The 27,580-nt window shown below is 35.8% G+C and overlaps 1 pseudogene across 1 annotated transcript in view; it reads left to right on the top strand.

Annotated features, from left to right (window-relative positions):
• The first annotated feature begins 101 nt into the window (after nt 1-101).
• Nucleotides 102-27,580, top strand: part of LOC306864430 (1,4-alpha-glucan-branching enzyme-like) — a 117,880-nt pseudogene continuing 90,401 nt past the window's right edge. The window contains exons 1-4 of the transcript in view: nt 102-188; nt 9,712-9,851; nt 13,855-13,944; nt 17,733-17,942. The product of the transcript in view is annotated as a 1,4-alpha-glucan-branching enzyme-like (transcript). The remainder of the gene's footprint in view (nt 189-9,711; nt 9,852-13,854; nt 13,945-17,732; nt 17,943-27,580) is intronic.

Genomic DNA, 27,580 nt, shown 5'->3' with positions numbered 1-27,580 from the left:
TGTGTGTGTGTGTGTGTGTGTGTGTCATATATAGGCAAGCAATTATTAATAATTAAATATGTTTACCTTCAGATTCCTGGGAAAAACGGTCTCACCCTTTCATGCAGAAGGAATATGGGAAATGGGAACTATACCTCTCTCCAAAATTGGATAAATCTCCTGCCATCAAGCACCTGACCAAATTCAAGGTACTAAATACATCACACCACCTCACGGCATCATAATATTTGTATTGTATGAAGCAGTTTATATGAATATAAACATCTAAAGTGAATTTCCAAAGATATGGGCTGGTCATTACTAGAATTTGAAAGTTGTTATATGGACCACAGTTTTCCTCTTCACAACTTGTGAGGTATCATTTGGATTAGAACGGGATCTTGGCTTTCTCAGTCCCAGAAGACCGATGGTCATTGGCAGGTCTGGGTGGCATTTGTGGGGCAAAGCTGCTTGACTTGGCTCTTAGGGTTAATCTGGGGTTGATGGGAAGAGGGAGCAGATGGGAACACTGAGTGCCCAACAAGTTCCCATTTGCCAGAGTTGGCGGGGGTACACATGTCCAGCACAGTTTGCCGCAGTGCCATGTTATGGGTTTTGAAGCACCCTGACTCTGCCGGACACCGGAGGTTGATCGGATCACATTAGTGTTGCTACAGCTGAGCTCAGATCAACTACAGTTCATTTTCATTTCAGGCCTTTTTGATTTGTTTGGAAGACAATTATTTTAATAGTTACACAGTCAGTTGCACTATTTGGTATCTCAATTAGGGATGCACAAGATACTATAGCAGTACCATATCAATTATCTGATTTTATTATTATTATTTTTAATTTAGCAGTATTGGTTGATATTTGGGTGACCTATATTTTAATATTGGTAATATTTTTTTTTTTACTTTTTTATTAATAAATTATTAATAAACCCAGGTTCAAACTTCTTGTTTTTTATTGACATATTAAAGTTAAAGTTTTTTAATGAGGGGATTTTAGATGTTTTTTATCACTCCATAAATCAGAAAACTTGGATAATTGGCTAACTTGGATCACATGGGTCACCTCAGCCAATCATACAATGGCTGAGGCTGTGGCTGCTTTTACAGTTCTACGACAGTCAGTTACAGTTTATGTTGAACAGTAAAAATGAGCATGAATTGCTGGTCATTTACTGGTCAATGCAGTTTAAAATTTAAGATAAAAAACAGCATGATTGGTCATGCATAACACTGATACTAGTTACTAGGTAATTTGTTGAAATCCTAAAGCCATACAAAGAATACCTTGTTATTTATTAAAATATGTATTATTATTATTATTATTTTACATTTGTTCATTAAAATGCATTATATCATCATGTGCAGCATTCACAAATCATTACATTTCAAATGTATTTATTGAAAATTGAAAGCCATAACATATTTTATTTTCATTAAACAACGTAATTCAATATAACAATATAATAGAATAATTTAAATAATTATTCTCCTGTATTCATTAAAATGCATTATATCAACAAAAGCCACATGGTCACATAATAGTCATTACAATTCAAGTCTATTTAAGGTAAAACTGGAAAACGAAAGGGGGAAAAAAAGGATATTTTTAGACATTACACAATATTACACAACATCTATTATTAAATAGTAATGTGACATTATTTGCAGGTAATAATGCTGTAAATGAGTCCTTCCTTTGTGACCCTATATAGTTCCCAACAAAAGTGTTTTTTAGTGTAAAACATATTAGTGATTAGTGAACAGGTTGTTGATTCATTAAATGATATGCTATTTATTGATATAAACGATATGAAATAAGACTCTTTTCCATTTACATCCATTCCAAAAAAAAAACCACAAAAAAGACGGCCTCTGGTATTCTTCCCTGCTTACCGCCAAAGCCGCAGCGTTAACATTATCCATTATGCTTTTTTGGCTAAAGGTTGCTGGCTTGCCGTCCAGTGGCTTTGGTTCAGGGCTGCTTGATAATTACAGACAGGTGTGTTGGAGCAGGGTTGGAATTGAAGTCTGCAGGACTGCTCTCCAGGAGCAGGGCTGGAGATCCCTGGATCTCAGAAACAAAGTGTAATAAACACTCAAATGTGTATTTCGGATGATTTCTTTCCATTGGTCTGAAAGAAGACATGTTTTGGAAGCAAAATCTCAAAACTGACTAGTGCATGAGAAAATAATAATAATAATAATGGTTTTACCTGTAGTGTCTTTCCTTAAGATCCACTTTTCAACGGTCTTTTTCAAAATTGATATAATTGTCCTTTATGCTTAATTTGTATTCCTCACCCAACCCATTTTTTTCGATGGCCACACATTGAAACTCACCTCTCTTTAATTTAACCCTGAGATGTTTACTCATGAACTTATGTCATAAATCATTTACTTTAAATGCGATTTTCATGTTACAGCTGTGAGTCCTGCTTCCTGCAATTTTTGTGTCCTTTTCATTTTTTTATTTATCTTTTTATCATTTTCCATTTATTTAGGCTGAAATTAAAGGGTTGAGAAACGTTTTATTTTCACCCATAATTGAGAAGAGAAAATGAGAGGTGAGTGAGTTTTTGAGCAAGTGATCGAGAGAGGAAGAGAAGTCCATTTATGTCCATAAAAGCGGTCAGTGGCAGAAGTTTCTCTTTTTCACAGGGTGTTAGGTGGACAGATGGAGTCCTGGGTCTGTGTGGAGGTTTCTATAAGGCAATTGGCTGTCATACACAGCTTCTTTAAGCCTGCAGAGGGGATCCAGGGAGAGATTTTAATGGGGGGGGGGGGGTGAGCGGCCAGGTTTAACATATGGAAACTGGGGTGGCTGAACTTCAGCCAGAGTGCACGTTTCTCTCTCTTGCCCTTCCTTCCTTTAGAATATCCTGTTGGAGTCTCTGATTAAATTGTATCTCTCTCACTCCGGTAATCTTTTCTCATACTCACTAGGTCCGTGTCTTTTCTCCCCTACCTCGAATTCTCCTTCAGGCATGCTGGAGGTGTGTAATCTGTGTGTATTGGTGTATTTTATTGTATCCATAAAATAATCAGCAGGTTCTGAGCAGAAAGCATGAACAACTAATTTTGACTGAACATGGAAAATGATCTAAAGTAATTCTAAAATGATAATATAGCTCTTTTTAATTGTTATTTTTTACCATACTACTATATTATTTATGTTTATTTTTTTTATTATTTTTTTTTATGTGTGTACTCTATGGTTCAAAAGATTTTTTGGTTTTTTTCAACTTTCTGTTCGTTAAAGAATACGAATGTATCCCAGTTTCCACAAAAATATTAAGCAGCACAACTGTTTTCAACATTGATTATAATAAGAAAAGTGTATGAGTGTATCGATCAGTAGACCTGATTTAGTGTAAAACTCTAAGGCCGGCGTTTGTCAGTGTTATTTCACACACGCAGATGCATGCACGTGCCCTCAATGTTTCATGAGATTCCCTTTCATCGTCCCCTTAATCAGTGTTACCTAATGCATTTCCCACAAACGGCCTTCTGCTGGGTGCCAAATGAATTTGAAACCTGCTGTAAGCGATAGTTAAAATCAACTCAAGTTTTTTTTTTTTTTTTTTTTAATCGCCGGGACCAACAAGCCCAAACCTCATTTATTCAGGCATGAATATTTCAGTACCCTGTGTAGTGATATTGCATTTTAAAAAGACCGGGAACACTAGATGCTCAAGGACTTTTAGCAGCCGAACGTGATCAATACAGATTCCTGGGTGGCTCAGAGATCTCCAAGCAGGCTCTCCTGCAAGGCCATGTTTAATTCTCTATCTGGGTACATTCTTTTTGTTGTGCTTCTGTTTGTTGAGAGATACCTCAGTGACTCCAGACAGCTGGTTCAGGGGTATAGTCGTCGTCTCGAGGGAAATCAAAACACTGTTAACTGGAGTCTGAAGGAAGTGAAGAGAAAGGAGAGTTTTCTAGGGGTTTCTTCTTGCTGAAAGTGTGTGGGAAGAGATATAGCGTGTGTGTGTGTGTGTGTGTGTGTGCATGAAGTGAGAAAAGCCTAAGCATCTTAAACCCTCCATATCTCTCCGTCTACACACAGAAATTTCCAGATGTTTACTCAGGAGCCCTATTAACACTTCAGATCCTTTTCTTATTGATTGTCATGTGAGATTTGAGGCTGGACTCAGGCGGAGAGTGTTATGACAGATAAGAGGGAGGATGCTTTGATAGGAATGAAATATAATTAAAGGTCTGATGTCACTTTAAAGATGAAAAGTGCCTAGGTGAACTTTACTCTTGCGCTAAATGCAGACAAGATTGTCCGTTCACTCTAAATTAAACTCCTAATGCATAAATGGTTCTGTCTGGCTCGCTCTATACGGCTGTACCTGCCAGATGCAGCTTCTGTAATTATATAGCACCAACACAAACTCATTCACTCTGTATAAAACTTAACAGTAATATTTTTTTCAGTTAATTTGGCCCCTGAAGTACAGTATATTTACCCTATTTTTTCTATATGCATTTTAGAAAACTACCATATTGACCCTAATTATAATACGACCCAGTTTTCCAGATGTACCTTTTGGAAAAAGGCTTTTTGAAAACCAAATCTTGTTTTTTTTTCTCTCTCTGTAAAACACATTTTTTCTTAAATTATTTTCATATTGCATATTTTGTTTTGAAAGTATGGTAAATCCTGGTAAACTGTACCAACAATGACATTTAAAAATATACACCTTTTGATATAGCATAAAAATAACAGATAGCCCATCTGAATTATATAAAAATTAGGCAATCCATCTCATAGTAGCCTACCAAAATTGTATTAATAGTAACAGTCAAATCTTATTGTAGTCTTCAAATCTGGGTACTGTCTTATGTTTTAAATTACTTACAGAGGAAGTTTGGTCCCATCAGGCTAACATGACAGTCACGACTAAGCTTTTCTTTTTCTTTTCTTTTCACTCATGATCTTTCACTCATGATACAACACGCATTGCATTATATATTTCATGGCACACTCGTTTTATGTGTGTTTGGTGCCACCTATTGTCATGGGTGTATTATTGATGTCAAGGTCTAACACACCTGATCCAGCTGTCAGGGAACTGTCGTGTGTGTGTCATGTGTTCCTGCCTCTTGTGCCCATATTTGGTTTGTTTCCTGTCCTTGTTATATGTAATCATCAGTTAATTCTTGTCTAGCTGTGTTCGTCTCGTTATCTATGATTTACCTGTGTATATTAGTCCTGTCTGTTCAGTTAAACTTTGTCTGGTCGACTCGTTAACCCCGGTGTGTGATGTCCTTGTCTGCCTTGCCTTGTCCTGCCCTGCCATGTCTTGATGTTCAGTAAAGTGTTATTTGAGTTTATATCCTCGTCTGCGTGTTCCTGGTTCCTCCCTCGTGTGTGCACCGTGACACCAGCTAATCAAGGTCTTCAGGATCACTAGAAACTTCCAAGCAGGTGTGATTTGGAGCTGGTTGGAGCTAAACTGTGCAGAGCTGTGGCCCTCCAGGAATTGAGTTTGAGACCAAGGGTCTAGACCCTGAATATAAGACGACCACGTTTTTTCAGATGTATTTCCAAGATTAAAAACATTGTCTTATATGCGGGTCAATACGGTATTTGCTACAGAATAAACTGGCTTAATTTGTTTGTAGAACTTTGTTTGAAACCTTAGAAAATATTTAAATAAACCAGCCTAAGGTGGAGGCTGGTCTTATCTGGTTTCATCTGATTTTGCTTGTCTTCTAGCCTAGCCAAGATGGTTTATTCAAGTCTTTTTTTTTTTTTTTTTTTTTTTTTTAATGCTCTCTTAATGTGATACCTAAATTCACCTGAAGCATTTTAAATTTATTTGGTTGGAAATTTTAATTATTTATTTAACTGTAATTTAATGTATTAAGATTAAATAGTAAAGAATTTCAATATCCATAACATTTTAATGTTACACAATTGTTAATGTTGGTGCATTCCAGAAAATAGTAATGTGTACCATTTAGGTACTAATATGTACACTTCAGCAACGAATATGTACCTGTAAGGTACTAATAGGCGTAAATAAGGTACAAAAGTGTACCTATTGAAAAGGTACCATCCCAGTGACAGCTTTTCTACCTTCTTTTCTGAGAAAGTCCTAAAAGTCTCTTTGCCTTAGATATTAAAGTCATTAATGACTTTTTTTTTACTTCCAGAACTCTACTGTGAACTCTGTTCCTCTTGCTTTTCACAGTCACTCTCCAAGTCATCTCTCTCTCTCTATCTTTCTCTGTCATTCTTTCTCAAAGTCACAGTGTTATTTCTGCTGTGAGTAAAGCGATGGTATGTTCTTAGCTTGGTAATAGTCTGCGCAAAGCCAAGCAGAGCGGTTTAAGGATGTTTCGTCCCGCCCCAATGTCTCTCCAGAGTGGCTATCGATCTGTGACAATCTCCAAGCTGCCCCCCGAGAGATTGAAAGCAATGATGGACCTTCTTAAAGTGCTTTGTTTTCTCCTGCTCTTCTCCTCCCCTCTGTCAGCTCTCATCACCAAACACCAACCACCTGGTGTGTGTGTGTGTGTGTGTGAGAGAGAGTTTTTACTGAATCGGGTAGGCTTATGAAGAGAGGTGGGTTTGGAAAAGAGCATTGGCGGGTGGAAGGGATTTTGTAATAATATTAATCAAATGTGGCATGGTTATGACAAAGAGCTCTTTTTAGAACCTAGATGAAAAGCTCTCAATATTTATTTTTTAATAAATGGTGCTTTTAAACAACTACTAGCAACAACTAGCAGCGCACAGGAACCCCAATGGAGTTTCATGGAAAATATATTTTGCATAATATACAGCATTCAAGCAATTAAAATGTATATATGTGTGCATATAAACGCACACTACCATTCAGAAGTTTGAGGTCCAAAACTTTGTTTTTGAAGAAAGTATCTTCTCTTTATTTTTATCAAAAAATACACTAAAAACAGTAAAGTATTTTGATGAATTTTCCTACAGAAATCATTCTAATATGCTAATTTGCTGCTCGAGAAACATTTATTCTTATTTTCAATGAGATGCTTAATATCTTGTGAAAACCGTACATTTTTTCAAGGATTCTTTGATTAATATAAAGTTAAAAAGAACAGAATTGATTTGAAATAGATCGTGGTCGTTTCTTGTAGCCTCTGTTTCATAAAAGAGGCTAAGAAAAGCGGGGATTAAAGTCCAAAACCTGACTTGAAATAACCCAACAAATCAATCGGGACTAAAGCGGTTTCAGAAACGACAATTGAAGTTCACGCAATCTGACTAATTCGATCCAGGTTCAGTGAGTCAGGATAATGTGACGTGCACGCTTATAAGCAGCCCTTAATGTCGATCATGGATCAAATCGATCCACCATAACAAACAGCTAATATTTGTGCTGTTTAATGCATTTGAGACATTGCGTTTTCCTCAGTGCGTAACTGACACGTCACAGGTATATTTTTCATCTGTAAATGTTAGAAAGTAATGCAAATATATCCATTTTGCTGTCTGTTGAAACTGTTGATTAACCGAATGCAGGTGAGTGTACACAGAAGAATATACATCCGTTATCTGTTACACATGTTACATGTACTTACTATTATAATAACAATGAATTATGCATAATTGCATGCAAGTAACCCTACACAAAACCCTAATCCTAACCATATAGTAAGTTAGTATAGTAAGTACATGTTAATTAATATTAGTCTTTGTTACACTGTAACAAAGACACAAGAACATATATAATATAATATAATACAATATAATATAATAATTTTCCTTTTTTAAATTAGGTAAAAAATATTCATCAAATTCATGAAAAAAAACAGAAAAGCTTTTTTTTATATATATATATTGAAGTTATGAAATTTAAAACTCAAGACTCATCTTCTCAATCATCCATGGCAAATTTGCTGTTTCTTCATTTGTTTGAGATTCATGGTCCATAAAAAAATTAAAACCTGTGAAAGAATGTTTTTGGTTTTTGGATCTCAAATACTAAAATGTTGCAACACTGAAACGAAGTGTGAGAAACCCATTGTTCCCTCACAGGGTTTTGAGAACCAGACATAACAAAAAGGCAGAAGCTATTTAAAATAAATCTATACAAATAATATGAGATGCTATTACTGTAATACTTGTATTATAGTTAATCACTAACAGTGCTTCAGAGATGATAATTTTGAACATAAAAATATGTGGGTCAATTTGACCCTACTTCAAAAGGGATACCCAAGTTTTTAACACAAAAACATATTTCTAGACAGGTGTCTTTCTTGGTACTTCTTCTACGGTATCTCTGTGTGTTTCTCACACACGAGCACATGCTCTCAGAGCTTTCTAGTGTTACGGGTTCGGGCAGATGCTTTCTGAGCTGTCAGGGAGGAGGGTTTGAGTTATGGACTCTGGCATGGTTTAACCTATTACAGTCGGGTTTTGCCCTGCAGAGGGTCAGTGGAGAATTGTACATCACACCAGTCATCATCGACTGATAGCTGCTTCCAAGAACCAAGAGTTTCAGTTTCACCACGCACACACATGAATCCTTTCACCTTACATATTCTTATAAGATTAAAGATTCATAATTGCTACTTTTCATTGAATGTCCATAGGGCCAAAAGGTTGATGAAACACCTGTTTATTTTTAAACTACTTCAAAAATTACTATTTGTTTTTGGGGTGGAGGTAGTTTACAATAGAAGTCAAAGCGGGAGGGAATGTTTACAGGACCGTGATGTTGTTCAGGCCTTCCTATGGCTCTCGACCATTTATCATCAGTAGCCATTAGCATCTCTGAAGCACTCCGCTCTTACGGCGACCCCTCTTCCGCGTTAGTAATGACACTCGAAACCACCTCCTCTTAAGAGGCCCGCCACATTAAACAGGCAATTTAATCGGAGGCGATTCAACAATTGCTTTCGGCCTCTTGATGTTTTTGTTTCGTCGAAGAACCATTTGCAAATGGCTTTGATATGGGTGGTTCTTCCACAATGACAATGAGACATATTTTCCTTTGATATCTATTCATGGCATCAGACATTCATACAGCAACTGGTCAATGGCATCATGCTCATAATCCAGGTTTTTACAGGAGATGAATTGGTGACACAATTTCATCTGGCAGTTATAGCGGTTGCTGCATGATTAAAGGCAGGAAATATTGCTTTTTGCTTTCTGGAATGGCAGTTTGGCAGAATGGCAGAAATTTCAGTGAGCCACAATTGGTTTATCTTTCTTTTTTTTGCATTTCACTTCTGTGTGCCTACTGCCTATATATGTAATTGTAAAGATGTAATATATGTAATTTAAAATAGGCTAAACTGTCTTTTTTTGCCAAATTAATTAAATAAAAGAAATTAATTAAATAATATGGTAATAAATTAAGTAGATTAATCAAATGAATCAATAAATAAAAGATTGTGTTATAATTATATTATATTATATGCATTGTTGTCGATGACAAAACGTTGAATAAACAACAACAACAAAAAGTTTACTCTGTTGCATTTTCTACATTTTCAAGCTCCAAACTCTAGGCTTAGACTGAGAACTTAGTCTCCTTTATATTGTTGCAAGCGTTCAATAAAGTCAAATATTTGTGTTGTGTTGCATCAGGATCTTTGAGGTAACCCAGATGGCTCAGCAGAACCTTCTAGCAAAATCTCGCATCAAAGCACACTGAGGAAGAGTGGATTGATATCTGGGCCCTTTCTCTCTCTAACCTTTCTTCTTTCTCGCCCCCAGTTCCAGCACCCCAGACCCCCACAGCCCAGCAGTCTCCATATCTATGAGGCCCATGTGGGCATCAGTTCGCCTGAGGAAAAGATTGCCTCTTACAAAATCTTCACCATAAATGTGCTTCCTCGCATTAAGGATCTTGGTGAGTGATGAAATCTACAGAAACACTGTCAAGACAAACACGTCAAAATAATACAAACCAAGCAAAGTGGAACACACCCCTCTCTGCGGGCCAGTCGCTAACCCTGAGCTCCCAGGCCAGAAGACAAACTTCAAAGAATCCAAATGAGCAAGGTGATTTTGCTACGCTTGTTTTTAAAGAAGTACGCTTAGACTGAGCATGTTTTCATTTTTGTTACATAGCGCAGTTGTGTTTATCTTATACTTTATTTATCACTAAGCAGGCATCAAAGGAATATAACTAAAAGCTGTTGGAGAGTGTTACTTCAGAAACATGAGGGTCATTGCATGGCCCCCTATTCATTTATTAAAAATGCAATTCATGCACTCAAAGACTTTGATGCACCACTTATGAGCATGTTTTTAATATCTGAATTAAAATTTATTTATTTATTTTTCTTTGAAATACTAAGTAATGGTGGAAAAAGTCAAAATGCCACGGTGATAAACTGTCCTGATTTTATAATGAAGGTCAATATGTATTTCAAAATATGTGAAAAGTTGGCTGTTTTATAACAAGGCAAAGTTAGTTCAGGTTGTATAATGTCATGTGGTGCGACTATCAAAAACAAAATGATATTTAGAAATGAATAATTCATAAAATATGTTACATAAATAAGTAAATGCAAATTTAAAAAAAGAAAATTGTAAATAATAAAGTTCTGTATTCAGAATATAAGGAAAATAATTTGATTTACCTAATGTTGCATCACATGACATTTTAGAGTCTTTTGTCATTTTTTTAAAATTGTGTATGTATGTGTGTGTGTATATACAGTATATATATTTTTTTTTATCACAGACATTCTTGTGTCATTGTCGCATGAGTAATTTACATACCATTTGATCTCATATTTTGTAAAATTTGTCATCATAATGTTGTTAGAGAAATCACTGCCTTCCTTGCATCCTCAAGAAAACCCTATAGAGCATATTTCATTGAGCAAATAAGAAAACAGCTCAAGATGCAACCTAAAATGATCATGCATACAGCATAGAGTGGCACAAATGAAGCAAAAAAGGCAGTTCCACATGGAATATCATGCTAATTGTCGCAAGCAGAACTGTTAAGTTTAGTTAGCAGATGTGAGAACAGCTGCCGCCTCGAGTGATTCCATTACTGCACAGAGAGCCGTTTCCCATGATTGTTCCCTTACAGAGCTTTTGACATGGAAGCCTGAGGCCTGAGAGGAAGCCAGCCTACAATTACTATGTCAGAAGGTTTTTTGAGCCATGGGGATTACAGAAGGTACCTTAAACATTAGTGTTCATTACATTGGTCTGATCCATAAAACATAACCTTCTGTTGTTTGTTTTCTCGAGGGCTGAAGCATTAACCTTTGCCTGGAGCAAATCTGTTTGTAAGCAGAGAGTTAGTTAACGTAAAATTATTTTTCACCCCTTAAATTGGATGTTAAAATAGTGAGTCATTGTGGCTCCTTTGACTGCTCTCTCATGATTGGCACTCTCCCCGGGGTTCTGTGCCTCAGTTAATGTGCTCCTCAACCCTCCAGAAGGCAACAAAAGCAAAGCTGCACAGTCTCCTAATGGAAGAGCTTTTTGGCACTAGTTTTAGAAATAGTGGTGCCCTTAAATCCTTTCAGGTCTTGTTTTTCCCTGAAGAAAAAAGTTTCAATTCAGGGAATTATTTTTAATAGTTGCACAGAAACACACGTTGAAATGGACTTCTATTATAAAAAGTTAAATGTCACAAGCACAATACAGTACTCAAAGTCCTCTGAATCAAAAATGGCATTTAATATCATAATAAATGTAATTAAAGGAACATTTGGAAAATAAGGTTTTCTTATTATGCGTTATATATGGCCTTCTCTTGAGTTACTGAGATTTTTTGTTGTGTACTGCATGATAAATTATTGCTTGACAGGTCTGATGTTTAAATCCATTGATAAGAGATTTTGCGACGGAGGAAGAACTGAGTCAGATGAGCGGGATACAAAAGCATCCTTTGTCCTGCGATTTAATCAACATCCACATGAAAAAGTGATTGACAAACAAAAGGAGTTAAATGCAAATATCACAGAAGCAAAGGAAGCAAAGTCTAGCTTATTTAGCACTATGCTGTGAGAGAGCAAACAATGGTAACTCTCTCAGATGACTTGGGTACAATCACAATCACTGCAAGATATGCAAGTGACATCACATCTATCCAAAAATGTTGTTCTTGACAATCACTTGTATTTTAAAATAATGGATGAGCCTAGAGTGAAACTTCTGCCATTATTTACTCACCCTCATGTTGTTACAGACTCTCTGTATGACTTTCACAAAAGAAGATATTTGGAAAATAGTTTATAGTAGTTTATAAATAGTTTAGTGAACTATCCCTTTAAAGTTTTTTTTCTCCTTTTCTGTATTAAATTAAATAATATTGTAAATAAGAAACTAAAACTGCCAGCAGATTGCTCTCGCTGCTCATGTGATATATCGCTTATCATGTGATGTAAATATGAGACAAAAACTCATACAGGAGCATTTTTGCTCCAATATTTTGAATTTTAGGGCATAAGGAGTTTTTGCCCTGCATCATATTTGTCAACAGTCAACTATATGAAATGTAAGATGATTTACAAGTCTGGAGGCAGGGCCAGTGCGTTCACTGCGTTAAAATATTTTAATCACATTATTTTTTCATAACTAATTAATTAAGTTAACGCATTAAACTGACAGCCCTAATTTTAAGCAGCCATTTTCCAGTTTTCAGTGCCACGTGATCCTTCAGAAATCATTCTAATAATATGCTGATTTGCTGCCTTAGGAGATGGTAAAAACGTTTTATGGCACTAGCAGTACCTTTTTCTTCGATATGATGAAAATACATCATGAAATATTAACAATGTATTATATTTTGGTGCTCAAAGCACCCGCATAGGATTTAAAGATACTGATTTGAATCTCAGCTATGACAAATGCTTTAGTCATACTTGTTAAAGAAGGGGGGTAATAAGTTTAAGCTTGCCTGGCTTCACAGCGGTTCGATTTGATGTTATTGCATCCTGGAATTGGCCTTGTGATATTGATTTCATAAAAGTACTCATAAAAATGTCAAAATAACCTTTGTTGGGGACACCGTGAAGCAAGATTGAGTGAACTGAAATGGATAAAAGCTTTTTAGTAATTACTGTTTCACCTCAGTTCTCTGTCCAAGACTAATTGCAGCACACAATTATTAAAAAGAATGGCACAATTCAGATAGAACAACAACCTATTAATTCTGTTAAATAAACATCTAGTTTTAAGTACCCATAAAAATACCAAAAGAAATGGACAATTTATCTGAATCGTCTTATTCCCTGGATAGCTCCATTTATTTAATATATAAAAAATGTGTAATATTGAGTTGTTGAGCAGCAAGTCAGTCCTCTGTCTGTTCTCTTTTAGGTCTATGTGTGAGAGTGTGCTGACAGAGTTTTCCACAGCATTGGTTGTTATAGTAGTTTACAGGAGCTGCTCGGAGTTGAACCTAAGCCTCAGGACAATGGCAGCTGGGCTGGGAAACAGATCTTGAAGGAGAAGTCCTAAACCACGTGAAACTGGAGTTTCAAAACTTCTTTGACATTCTTTATAAAAATCTTGCGATATAATTTTATCACAGGCCTATACTCACAGAAAGTGTTTACACTATTTTCATATTCTTTTCATGAAAAATATCAACTTAATTGTAATTTATCATGCTGTCGTTTTGCTATTGAAGATTCAGATCATGCTGCAGTTGACATTTAATCTTATGCTTTGGTTTCACTCATTTTTAATTATGTTTTTAATTCATTTACATTTTCCAGTGTGCTGCACTTGAAATTAATCCATATTGTTGAGATAACAACTTACACAAAAATTACGCCTTAGATGTGTTCCACTTTGAATATCTTGTTTTGTTGAAGGTCTTTTGACTGTAAAATTGATTTAAAAGCTTTTCTGCACTTTTTTCTCCTTGCATTTCATCTAAAGATACAACTGTGTCCAGCTCATGGCAATTATGGAACATGCCTACTTGCATAGCTTTGGCTATCAGGTCACTAACTTCTTTGCAGCTTCCAGGTACATTTATGCATTTGGCAGATGCTTTTATCCAAACCGACTTTTAAACAGACTTAAAATGTAGTGCATATATCATGTTTCTGGCAATTAAAGGTTGCATTCATGTGTAGGTTGTGTGGCTTGGTGGATTTCAGTTACCAGCCTTTTGGTAACTGAAAGGCTGTAGGTTTAAATCCCTCGTCAGCTTAATAATGCGTTATTTGTTTTGGGGTGCTATAAAATTGTTTTAGTCATAAGTAAAGACCTCCGAACCAATGTTCAGTGTTTTGCAAGTTACTTCCAAACTGTTATACATTACAGATTACTTGTTACTGTTATTTAAAAGTAATTCCTTAACTTACAATATTACTGTCTCAGAATTGTAATGCGTTACACGACTCCTGTATTACTTTTGAGTTACTTTCACCAAATATCTACTAAGTAGAACTTAACATTTTAAAATGACAAAATGTACTAGAGCCTTAACTTAATGGCAAAGTGTTTATATTTCCTTCCGGCTTTTTATTAAGTTAATTTAGAAAAAAAGTTTTTTCTTTCTTAAAGTAATGTCCAAGAGGCCAGCGGCAGACCAGCAGGCTGATCATAGCCATGTTTGATCAATTTAGCCTTCTTCAATCATCACGACTTGCCTAAAATAAAATCTATAGATATAATAAAACAGTTCAAGCATATAACAATGTTTAAATGTTAAACCTAGATAAATGTGTGCTGCATCTAGTTTGTGCAGAGAGTGAAAGCTAAAGCGCAGGACATGGAGGCACCAGCACAATCAATTACAATTTTTTTTCAATGGAAACAACTTACGCCATAATTTTTGCTCATAAAGGTAAGAGTAATACATCATTCGTAACAGTAAAGGGTCTACTTTAATTTGTGTGCACTCACAATATCAGCAAAACGTAGTGCTTTTATTTTGAACAGGAGCGCTTCACAAAAATGAACCTAAAGTCAGCGAATACAAGCCTCAGAGACATGATAAATATATCTATAGAAAGCTTTAAATGACTACTTAACGAAATAAATAAAAATGAAAACAAAAACTATTCAATATAATCCGTGAAGATGCACTTCTCTCTAAAGGCGCGTCTAATGAGGAGATGGCGAATCCTTACTATTTCCCCCGGACACATTCATGGTGATTACTTTTGCTGGGGCTTTTGCTTTATTGTGTGTATTTGAAGCAGAACTCTTCAGCTGCGCTGACGGCTCGCTACTGCTGCGGGACACTAAACACCGTCCAGCCGCTCGGACATGTTGTTTCCACCAGCGTGGTAATTTTTTTTTCATCAATAATTGATGGATGTCTAAAATATAAAGATAAGGAGAAGCCTAAAACAGGCCCGAGGATCGGCCCGTGTCTGAACTATGACGTGAATACTGGCCCGAAGCCTGGGCCTAGGGACATAAAAAAGTCGGAGCCCGACTTTAAATAAAAAAAAATTTAAATTGGGGGCTAAAAGTGTGTTGTAATGCAAGCGTTACAGAACATGTACCGAGTAAAATATTACTGAAAATTGATTAGTAATGCCTTACACTACTGCGTTACATCAAAAAGTAATACGTTACAGTAATGCATTACTTTTGTAACTCGTTACACCCAACACTGCCAATGCTATATTTAAAAAAAAAAAATTGTGTAGTCACCATAGCAGTGTGTAACTGGTCAAAACTCAAAAATTGGTGATTGGTCCATTCTGACCAGTGCTGTGTATAATGACATAAATAGACTTCTTAACTCTTCAGAAGGAGGCAGAATCTTCCCATATCTTTTGTCATTGTGTAATCAGTCAAACTCAGTATTTCGTGCAAATTCATTTGTCACTTGATGCCATCATCCTCAAAACATAGTCAAATCTATAGCTTAAACACGACCGTTGCTGTACAGGACACGTTTGCATTTCCCTCTTGAAGCTGTTGGATCACTAACAGCCTTAAAGTTGCCAAGGAGGTTGGTTATGTATTGTATTTTTAAGAACGAAAGTTAACACCTTTGTCCCGAAGGAAATTATACTCACCTCGGGACTTCAGATCTAGTTGTTCCGGATATGGCAAGAACATGCACTTCTCCTTCACCAAAACGCATTAGCATGCTGTGCCCTGGTCACATTTTATTTATTAGCGTTATATCTACAAGGCCTGGTAGACTGAGCATGTGACAGAATCTAAATGCTTTTCATTTTCCTTTAGAGCTCAGGGTTTGGTGGGTTTGTCTCTCAGCCCATGCAGCAGTAATTTCAGTCTTTAAATCAGGATGAGGTCCTCTGTCAAGGGCAGTAATCTTACTGTAAACACATTTGCCGCTAATCCCCAAATAGAAGAAAGCCCTGATAAATAACAATAGTAAAAAACAGAACTGGGTCCCCAAAATAAATAAACTCTCATGAAAGAAAATTGCATCTTTGAATGTGGGGTGTGAGCAACTCCCTCAACCTAATAAGATATGACAGAGTCATTGGGAATCTTTATTTGGCTTTGGCTGGCTGAGGCGGCTGGCACTGGTGGACCAGTCCAGATAAAGTGCAATGTATACAGAGTAATTTCACTCATGATTGATCACTCATGCACATTTAAGACCTATTCCTCTTTCTGCCGGGTGGAGGGAGTGAGCAAGGGAGGTGACTTGAAATATCATTAGCTCTCTTCTCACTTTACTTGTTCTTTGTCCTGATATCTTTTAACCATGTGGGGGAGGGGGGGCATTGTGGTTTGGTTTTGTGCTCAGTGACCCATTTTTGTGTTGTTATTGAGGTTTGTGTTTGGATTATTGTACAGCTGAAAGATCCAAATATGGCCCATTATAAGATTTCTAACAGAGTCAGTCACTTTTTGATTTTCTTATCTGTTGGTATCAAAAATACAGCCGCATATTTCATTGTACACATGGGGTACTTTTTATCCCTGTGTTCACCAAACCCATCTTGAGTGTTTGCTGCTAAAAGCTCAGTTTTTAGTTTCATCTGACCATAGAAGCCAGTCCCATTTGAAGTTCCAGACGTGTCTGATAACTGAATATGCTGGAGATTGTATTTGGATGAGCTAAGAGAATTTTTCTTGAAACCCTCCCAAACAACATGTGGTGATGTAGGTGCTGTTTGACAATTTTTTTTAAGGTTTTCTGACCCCAAAACTCAACTATTTTCTGCAATTTTCCAGCTGTGGTCCTTGGAGAGTCTTTAGCCACTCAAACTCTCCTCCTCGCTGTGCATTAGGACGATATAGACACACGTCCTCTTCCAGGCAGTTTCGTAACATTTTCTGCTGATTTGAACTTCTTAATTATTGCCCTGATGGTTCAAATGGGAATTTTGACTGCTTTAGCTCTTTTCTTAAAGCCACTTCACTAACACATTCTGTTGACTATAAGTAACATTGCACCTACATTTGTACTAACTCTCATTAGAGTGTTAGTAGTGTATTAGTAGACTGGTAGGGTTAGAATAAGTTGACATGTACTTGCAAAGTTACTTACAGTCAGTAGAGTGTCTGTTGGGAGACCATCACTATAAAGAGTTAGCAGATATGAAGCAGACATTCTACTAATACTCTAATGAGAGTTTGTTGACATGTAATTGCAACATTACTTAGTATCAACAGAATGTTCAAAAGGGACCAACAAAATAAAGTGTTACCGTTAAGTGTTTTGCACAAGGGCTAATTGATCCTGGTTCAACCTTTATGAGCTTTTAACCTTTCGGTTTACCACTTAAGATCTTTATCAGCTAGCTTACACCACCTCATAACAAACAGCACACCAATTCACTACAAACCACGTGTTCTCTTTCCCTCAGCCGCTTCGGCACTCCTGATGATCTGAAGCATCTGGTTGATACCGCACACTCCATGGGCATCACGGTTCTTCTGGACGTGGTCCACAGTCATGCCTCCAGCAACACAGAAGATGGGCTAAACTACTTCGACGGGACCGACTCCTGCTTCTTTCATGGAGGCTCCAGAGGAAACCACTCGCTCTGGGGCAGTTGACTCTTCAATAACTCCAGGTGAACCACTGCTAAGAAATATGCAAGCTGAATACATTCTGCTCACATTCCCAACTCTTGTCCTGTTCAATTAGTTCTCATTTGTGAATATCAAACAGCCCTTGAGTTTTCCACAAGCTTTCAAATGCTAATGGACCACTAATGGATCTAAATGGTATCTTAAGATGTTTAAGAGGTACAACGGTGTTTTCTGAACCATCACAGCCGTTCACCTATGACCTACTTTGATTACTGGGCAAATCTGGAGTGCCTCGCATATGGTACTTTACAGTTTGCAAACAAGCTTTTTTGGTAAATCTTCAATCCGTGTCGCCTTATCCTCACAATAAAAACCTTAAGAAATTTCTCCCTTCGCTCATCTTTCTTCTCCCCTCTCCTCATTTCTGAGATGACAGGCTCTCTTTACACCACCTCTCAGTGCTGATCCATTAGAGGTCTCAGTGCTGCCCTCCGTTGCCCTCTTATGTTATGGGATTTCACATCATTGTTGTTTGAATCTGAAGAGTCATGCCTCGCCCACCAAAATGATAGTCCTGTCTGGCTGTTACCTCTGCGAATGAACATTGATTTTTGGTCATATCTTTGTTATTGATTCTGGCCGTATGCCTTTTGTTCCCTCTCTGCTTCTGTTTTTTTCCTCTCGGGTTCCTGTTCGCCGCTGGCGATATTTTAATGTTTTTTACATAGCCTTATAGAGATGGGATGGAATATCTGCTGTACTAGAGTGAAAAAGTTGCTGGTTATTATTATGGTTGAGATTATTGCTTTTTTTATCACGATTGAAAGAATGATTGATTTTATGTGCAGTATGTAGCTGTTTAGTCGCATGTAAGTGTTGTCAGAGCTACTGTAGCTTGTAAATGTGCAAGCTACGAAATTAAAAATTATATATTCTATTAATTATATTTAACAAAATGTAAACTAAAATAATAAGTATATAATTATTTAATAATAAATATACATTGAAAACATTAAGAAACTTCAAAACATTTTTTATTATTTTGTTCAATTATTGTTATTTTGTATTATTTGTTTGTGTATAATATATTTGTGCCATTACAAAAAGTGTGTATTATATATACTGTTCTAGTATTCATTATTTTGAATTAGTTTTTATAGAGAGAGAGAGAGGGATTTGACTTTTCAAATTTTCACATTTTTATAAAAAAAAATATATATATTATATATATATATATATATATATATTTTTTTTTTAGTTAGTCGCCAAGGCAACATTTCAAATTTTGAATTACATTTTCGTTGACGTTTTCATCTAATATTTATATCTTATTTAATTTCAACTTTAATTACTGAAAGTTTTTTTTTACATAAATGGTTCAGTTAACAAAAACAAAACTTTGATTGCTTTATGCTTCATTTTAGTTTCCCACACATTTTATGTAAGCTTACTTTTATACTTTCAATAACATCAATTTTTTCTTGTGTAATTTCTTGGAAGTACTCTCAGCCATCAAATATTAAGCCTGTGATTTAGTCTTGTGCTCAAGTAGAAAAAAAGTATCTTGAATCCTAGGAAACTGCATGTTGCAAAATATACAAAAATGATAAAAGAACAAGCAGAACAGCACAGCTCTCATTCTCACAGTCCTGTAGAATTAGTCTTGAAATAACGCAGATGGCTTTCAAATCATGTAATGTCATTATACCCTGCACATTGTTATTATATATACTTATTAATTTCAGATTGTTTATTCAGACAAAACAAATCAACGGCTGCTTGGTGTTTCTTGAATGAAGCTCAAAAGCAACAGCCTGTCTCTTCTAATCTTGCTTTTAATTAACTTGCATCGCAACTAATTGAGACCTGCCAATTTATACCCATTGTTTTGACGTTCTTCATTTATCATTCTTTGATTGTAGAGTTTAATTACTCTGTTGAAATGGTGTTTATATACTTTTTTTTTTAAATATATAAAATTTGATGATATTTTACTTGTTTCCATAGTTCATCAGAATGTGCGTGTTTGTTTACATACATTCGAGGATCATTTAATGATGGAATAAAAGGACAATAGATAGTACCGTTTCAAAGCTTTTTATTGTGAATAATTTATTTATTCATTCTGTTTTATTTGTTAATCTGTTATTTTGTGGATTGTTGTTTGAAGGCTTTGATGATGTTGTTTTTGTTTTTTATCAGCCCCAATTATTTTTGATACTGATGCGGTATTGGTGGAGTGGCAGTAATATATTGATTCTTCTTTAAAGTCTTTCATCTGTGGCCTGCTGCAGTTGTTGGCGTCTCTGTGGTGTAAATGAGCCTGTCTCATCCGCCCCTTACCTCTGTCAATTCCCTCTAACAATCTCCTGTCTCTCTTTCCTTTGCATCTCTTCATCATGCATAAACTCAGAGTGCCTGAGAATGAAGTGTCTAATGCTTCTGTAAAAGTTTTTGGGTTTTGTTTTGAAGTGAGTCACCAGCGATGAGCGTCATTCTTCCCGGGTGTTTACGTCTTTTGAAGGTGATTGTAAATGATAACTGTGTCGACTCCATCTCCTTCGACTATCCTTATGTATTTGACACGACCCATCGGAAATAGCCGAAGGATGACCCTCTCACCCTCATTTCCATTAAAATCCAATCAGAGGAGACATGCCACACTTGCGTGGGTCCGTAAACGGCCGTGACGTCCCCTGATCTGATACACTCCGTGTCCAAAACTGAACGCAGAACAGTGTTTTGTTTGATGGTTTCTATGAAAGAATGGTTTCATACAGGCTTCCAAAACAGCATAATGTCGTGTCTTAAGATCTAGAACAAAGTCCAATGTGCGTAACTGAGTATAATCTTTATTACTCAGAAGAAATTTAATAATGAAAAATAGAACATAACATTATATTAATAATAATAATAATAATCAGTGTTATTTTAGTATTATTTATATGCTGTTATAATATATATATATTTGCTTTTATTTTGTAATTTCAGTTCATTTTAGTTTGTTTTAGTAGAATTGTTATTTGCCTTTTTGTTATTATATAGATTTTTATTTAGCTTTAATGATTTTAGTGCTTCAATTCATTTTATCACAGTTAGTTGCTAACATTTCTAATTTTATTTAGATATTTTTTAAGTTTAAGTTTTCATGTTTAAGTATTTATCTAATATATATATATATATATATATATATATATATATATATATATATATATATATATATATATATTTTATAGTTTTAACCATGCCAACACTGATAATAACGATTATTATTAATTAATAAAAGTTTGTACTATTATTTTAAAATATGTTTGTAATAATGTTCATATTATTATTATTATTATTATTTATAATAATAGTACACTGTAAAAAAAGGAAAATGGATTTAAATAATCAGTCATTCTTAATTTAATTTCATCATTTGTCGTTCTATTTGATACAATTTTCTGCAAATGACATCACATTTAAAAAAAAAATTGCTGTCAAGCAAATTGTGCATTTCTGAATAGCAGATGTACAACATTAAAAGTTTGCAACATTAATATTGCAATTTAACTGTATTTTTGAGTTGAAGTGGCTTTAATCAATTATGCAGGCTTAAAAAAATAAAGAAACTTAAGAAAACTCAAAATGTCTAGCAACGTGATGCAGTTTCTCAACTTTATTTCCAAATACCTCACAAAATTATAATATTTAACTTTATATTATCAGTACAACGGTACAACAACAGTGTTCTCTCTTCAGCAGCTCTTTTGAAACAGCACCATTGTACCCCTATAAAAGACATGACAAGACGTGAAAAACAAAGCCTGAAGACTGAAAGAGTAAACCATCTGCAACAGATGCTGTAATACACACTTGTTTATTTCATCTCAGACGACAGCTTTGTTAGTACTGGCTGGCCGTCAGCGTGTATTAGCAGCTGTCCTGCAGTAGTCTTCACTCTGTAATTAACACTGTGTCTGGAGTTGTTTGCAGTCTAATTACATGTTTGATGAGCTCTGATTTTAATCCATTGACACTCTCTCTGTGATGGCTGGAAAGATGGTAGTCAGACCGTGCGGAACAGTGACTGAAGGAATTGGTTTTTATGAAAGTGAATTAGTCGTACCCTTTGAGTTTTGTTTGAAAATGTTTCATCCCATGAAAATTAAAAAGGCATAGACCTTTTCAATCCATTCATACGTGGGCAGCAGGCATCATTAGGTGGGTGCGAGCGATGCATTTCTGAATTTGAAACAAAAGTACAAAAGTAAAAAAAACAAAAATAAAAAAAACATCTAGAGACAAAGCTAACGGAGCAGTAGACAGCGCGCATATAGCCATTTGGCATCTTGTGTGTGTGTGTGTGTGTGCTCGCACACAAATACTCAAATGGAAATAGACCTCATTAGATTTGATATACAAAGGATTGGCTGTTGCATTCAGTCTGACACTTTTTTAAATTACATTTTTAAGATCTGAAAGAATGCCCCAGGGCACACTGGTGAAAAGTATTGTATTGATTAAATTTTAATTGCCTTAATGAAGGCTGCATGCACATCTTGGAGAAATCACTGTTTTTTTTAAGTAAATTCCTTTTAAAATAAAGTATAGATGATCAACGTCTCATAATTGCAATCAAAACACTACTAAATGCAATATATTATTATTATTATTATATAGTATTAATAGGACAGCCCAAAAGATAGACTTTCAATGATGCTGATGTCATGAGAAGTGCTTTTGTAAATCCAGAAAAAGACAACAAGAAGTCAGTATCTTATTGGTTGTGAAAGGAAGATAATCAGTGTCAGTAAATCAAAATATATACACTCACCAGCCCCATTAAAAGTTTAGCTAAAAGGAAGAAACAGCTGACTGAGCTTAGCAGGCTTACTCAACTAAAAGAAACTGAACAGACTTATAGCGGACCGCATGGGCCCCTGGAGGCCAGGCTTCTGCAGGAGAGTTAGCTAACAAAAGCACATGAGTTCAAGCAGTGTACTTGGCAGTGGATTTACTGTATGTGACACTCACAATCTGAGATGGCTCAAAATGTATTGTAGGACTGAGACCAGGACATGCATTTGATCCTTGCAATAGTTGAACAGTTTAGGCTACTTTTTAAAATAAGACTTTAAATACGGATACGGATACATTTCAGATGCATGCTCCAGCTTCGCTTTAGGGCCAGGCGTGAGTCAAACGAGTGCAGAAACGGTACTGTGCTCGTAGCGCATGCTCTTCAATTGCACGCACAAAGGCGCCAGCGCACGCTGTAACCTTTATCATTTCATATCAAAGCCCGAAATTAACTACGTGCATGCAATATCATGGTCAGTTAAGTAATGAAATTAAAAAAGTCTGCCTTAAAAGTGTGCATGCATGTAATATATGTGTCACATTTAAGAACTTGTCTCTGAAATGGTTTTCAAAACTGTCCTGGACTCCTGGTGCAGCCCAACACTGTCTCCCTCATCTAACGCACCCGATTCAACTCGTCAGTTCATTAGTAGAGACTTAAGACTTAATCTGTGTCAGACAAAGTAAAGAGAGTTGAGAGAAAATACAATACGCGTCAGATCTGCACCCCGTTCAGCAGCGGCAGCTCTTAAAGAAATAGTAGCCAAATAACCTAATAACCAGCTGCCGTGGTGTCTGTTCATCAAAGAACAGAAAAAGAGGAAATCAATAACTTTTAAAACTTTAAGGATTCATCTATAATTAATTTAGAATTTAGTGCTTGATAACTTCAATTTCAATTTCTGTAGGCTATATTTCTGCTGAAGGGCACAGGTAAATATGACTTTTATTATAATGGGTTTATGTGAAGATTGTTTTAAGTTCACTTAAATTAGAAGTTATGGTAACATTTTAGAATAGGGAACACTTATTCATTATTAACTATGACTTTTCCCTCAATAAATTCCTAAATTGCTGCTTATTAATAGTTAGTAAGGTAGTTGTTAAGTTTAGGTATTGGGTAGGATTAGGGATGGAGAATAAGGTCATGTAGAATAAGGCATTAATATGTGCTTAATTACTACTAATAAATGGCTAATATTCTAGTAATATGCGTGCCAATAAAACAACTAGTTAAGAGACCTTAAAATGAAGTTATTTTTTTAAAGTCTAATAAATGTTAAAATTGATATCTCTCAATTATACTGTGAATGGCTGTAGTCAATGGGTAAATATTAGGGGGGAAACCATTTCATAGAGACAAGTATTGGTATCATTGATACTGGCCTTCAGTCATAAAAAGATGCCAATAAAGAAATATAAACAAAAATAATAATACTATCTTTATGTTGTTTGTACATTAATTTGATGATTGAATATACAATTATTGCAATATAAAAGTATATTTAAAAACTTTAATGTTAGGTGAAATTAATTGCAATTAATTTCAGGAAAAAAAAGTGGTTAATTAGTTAATTTCTTTTAATCGATTGACAGCACTAATACATAATAATAATAATAATGTACTTATTGATAATGATACAGTGGTGGCAAAGTTTTGTTTATAATATTAAAAATAATTTATTATTTAACTAATTTATTTAACATAAATTATGTATTATTAGCAAACTGTATTTTGTGTTGACAGAATTAATTATTCAGATAGATAGATAGATAGATAGATAGATAGATAGATAGATAGATAGATAGATAGATAGATAGATAGATAGATAGATAGATAGATAGATAGATAGATAGATAGATAGATAGATAGATAGATAGATAGAGATAAATTTTGGTATTGCTTATATTGTATATAAATCAGCCCTTGCGGTTTCTTGCCCAGCTCTTTAAATACTAAGTTAAAGCATCGCTGTGTCCATCTATTATTACACAGCACCAAAAGTGCTGTTCGGCCCTTGTGAGCTGAACTAGATGACTTGTAATCATTCATCTCTCAGCTGAGTAAACACAAGGTGGGAGGAAGGATTCCCAGCTTTAATCTTGGTTTAAATCTTCCCCAGGCTTTACTGCATTTACACCCTCATTCAGCAGACCAAACCACATTTCTGATGTTTATGTGGATATTTTTACTTTCAAGTATTAATGTTTATGAGCTGTTAAGGAGTCTCGGTTTGAATCCAGAAGTGCTATCTCATAAATATGTTTTCCAGCTGTGGCTTGAGTCCTTCACGTTTGCACTGCATTTGAGCATCTGTGTATGTTTACGCATTTGCATTTGTGTGTTGTCTCTAATTTGCTCCAGTGCATTTGTGCTTATTTATGAAGTCTAATTGGAAACTATTTTGATGTTGTAGAGTTCAAACCATTAGACATGCTGTTGCAGTCCAGCACATCTCGCTTAACTGGTTATAATTGAATCCCAAAGGGTCCGCCTCTGCCTGTGAAGAGTTGTTTTGGGGCCAGAGAGACTGGTGGGGAGTTAGGGGAAGTTTGGAAGAGACTCATATGATCTGTCAGAACCACGCAGTGTCGGCTTTTTTCTGATCTGTTGTCTGCTAACACACTGCCCATCAAAGAAGCTTTTAATAAAGGTCTGTGCTTTCTACTTGGAGCGAGAGCACAGAGAACTGTTGGTACGTTAGCGTTCTGATTTAGTCAGGCCCTTAACTGAAGTGCACTGTGAGAGCTTTCCATGTTAGGACTTTCACTGTGCCTGGAACCGGCCCCAGCAAATTATGTATAGCAAATGTGCTAACTAGCTTTTTATGAATGAATGCATCTGCAGGTGGAATGTTTTTTAGCACAGGTGTGTGTTTTGTGTTGTTTAGTTGTAGCAAAAAGACCAAGACTGCGTTGATGGTCAGTCACATACATACTGTACTTAGTAATTTTAGCATGTTGATAAGCTAATTTGACACCGTAACAAGTTCAAAACATATAATCACTACACAAGCCCTGCTCATCTTATATATAAACTGGGCCAAGCTGGTTTATATTGCATTTAGTTTATGAGTTCACTAGTTCTAGGCCCAATTTTCACTCAGCATCAGTTTTCTGGGGATCGCCAACAAAAGGCCAAAATCTGAGGCAAATCTGTGCTTGTCCATGTGAGTGATGATTGTGTAGTGTGAATTATCAAATACACGATCTGAGAGAAGCGCAGATGTGTCACCGATACCTGAGAAATATTTAGCCGGCTAAATATCTGGAGTCTTTCACTGTGAAGTGTGTTTTGAATGGAAATTATATTTTTGTATCTTGCACACGTGATTTGTAAATGAGACGAGTTGCCGGGGATTCCTCAGGAGTGGGCGATGTGGCAAAAAATATCATATCACATTTTTTTTCAGAAAAATTAAGCTTTTATCACGATTCTTTGTCATGTTGTTGTTTTTTTTGTTTGTTTTTTGTTTTTCTATTGTGCAAGTTGTCTGACTAGTACGGCCAAACTATTGTCCCTATTTTAAAAAACAAAGTCTTACAAGGTAACAAAATATACAATAAAAAGAATGGCAGACAATTAGGCTGAATGGGTGAGGATAAAAATGTTAGTCATTATTTTATCTTTGTTAATAAAAATAAGAACAAAGATACGCATTACAAATACTCATAATATACAAATAAAACAAGCAGTGCTTTTTGTACTGCTTATTTAGCAGTAACGTACAATAAATTGAATGAACAAATACAGTCAGGTTCATAAATATTGGGACATCGACACAATTCTAACATTTTTGGCTCTATACATCACCACAATGGATTTCAAATGAAACGAACAAGATGTGCTTTAACTGCAGACTGTCAGCTTTAATTTGAGTATTTATATCCAAATCAGGTGAACGGTGTAGGAATTACAACAGTTTGCATATGTGCCTCCCACTTGTTAAGGGACCAGAAGTAATGGGACAATTGGCTTCTCAGCTGTTCCATGGCCAGGTGTGTGTTATTCCCTCATTATCCCAATTACAATGAGCAGATAAAAGGTCCAGAGTTCCTTTCAAGTGTGCTATTTGCATTTGGAATCTGTTGCTGTCAACTGTCAAGATGAGCTCCAAAGAGCTGTCACTATCAGTGAAGCAAGCCATCATTAGGCTGAAAAAACAAAACAAACACATCAGAGAGATAGCAAAAACATTAAGCGTGGCAAAAACAACTGTTTGGAGCATTCTTAAAAAGAAGGAACGCAACGGTGAGCTCAGTAACACCAAAAGACCCGGAAGACCACGGAAAACAACTGTGGTGGATGACCGAATAATTCTTTCCCTGGTGAAGAAAACACCCTTCACAATAGTTGGCCAGATCAAGAACACTCTCCAGGAGGTAGCTGTATGTGTGTCAAAGTCAACAATCAAGAGAAGACTTCACCAGAGTGAATACAGAGGGTTCACCACAAGATGTAAACTATTGGTGAGCCTCAAAAACAGGAAGGCCAGATTAGAGTTTGCCAAACGACATCTAAAAAAGCCTTCACAGTTCTGGAACAACATCCTATGGACAGATGAGACCAAGATCAACTTGTACCAGAGTGATGGGAAGAGAAGCGTATGGAGAAGGAAAGGAACTGCTCATGATCCAAAGCATACCACCTCATCAGTGAAGCATGGTGGTGGTAGTGTAATGGCGTGGGCATGTATGGCTGCCAGTGGAACTGGTTCTCTTGTATTTATTGATGATGTGACTGCTGACAAAAGCAGCAGGATTAATTCTGAAGTGTTTTGGGCAATATTATCTGCTCATATTCAGCCAAATGCTTCAGAACTCACTGGACGGC

The sequence above is a fragment of the Barbus barbus genome (assembly GCF_936440315.1).
Source record: "Barbus barbus genome assembly, chromosome: 45".
Classification (NCBI taxonomy): domain Eukaryota; kingdom Metazoa; phylum Chordata; class Actinopteri; order Cypriniformes; family Cyprinidae; genus Barbus; species Barbus barbus.
The sequence above is the reverse complement of the archived record's forward strand: the minus strand, read 5'-3'. Positions and strand labels throughout refer to the sequence as shown.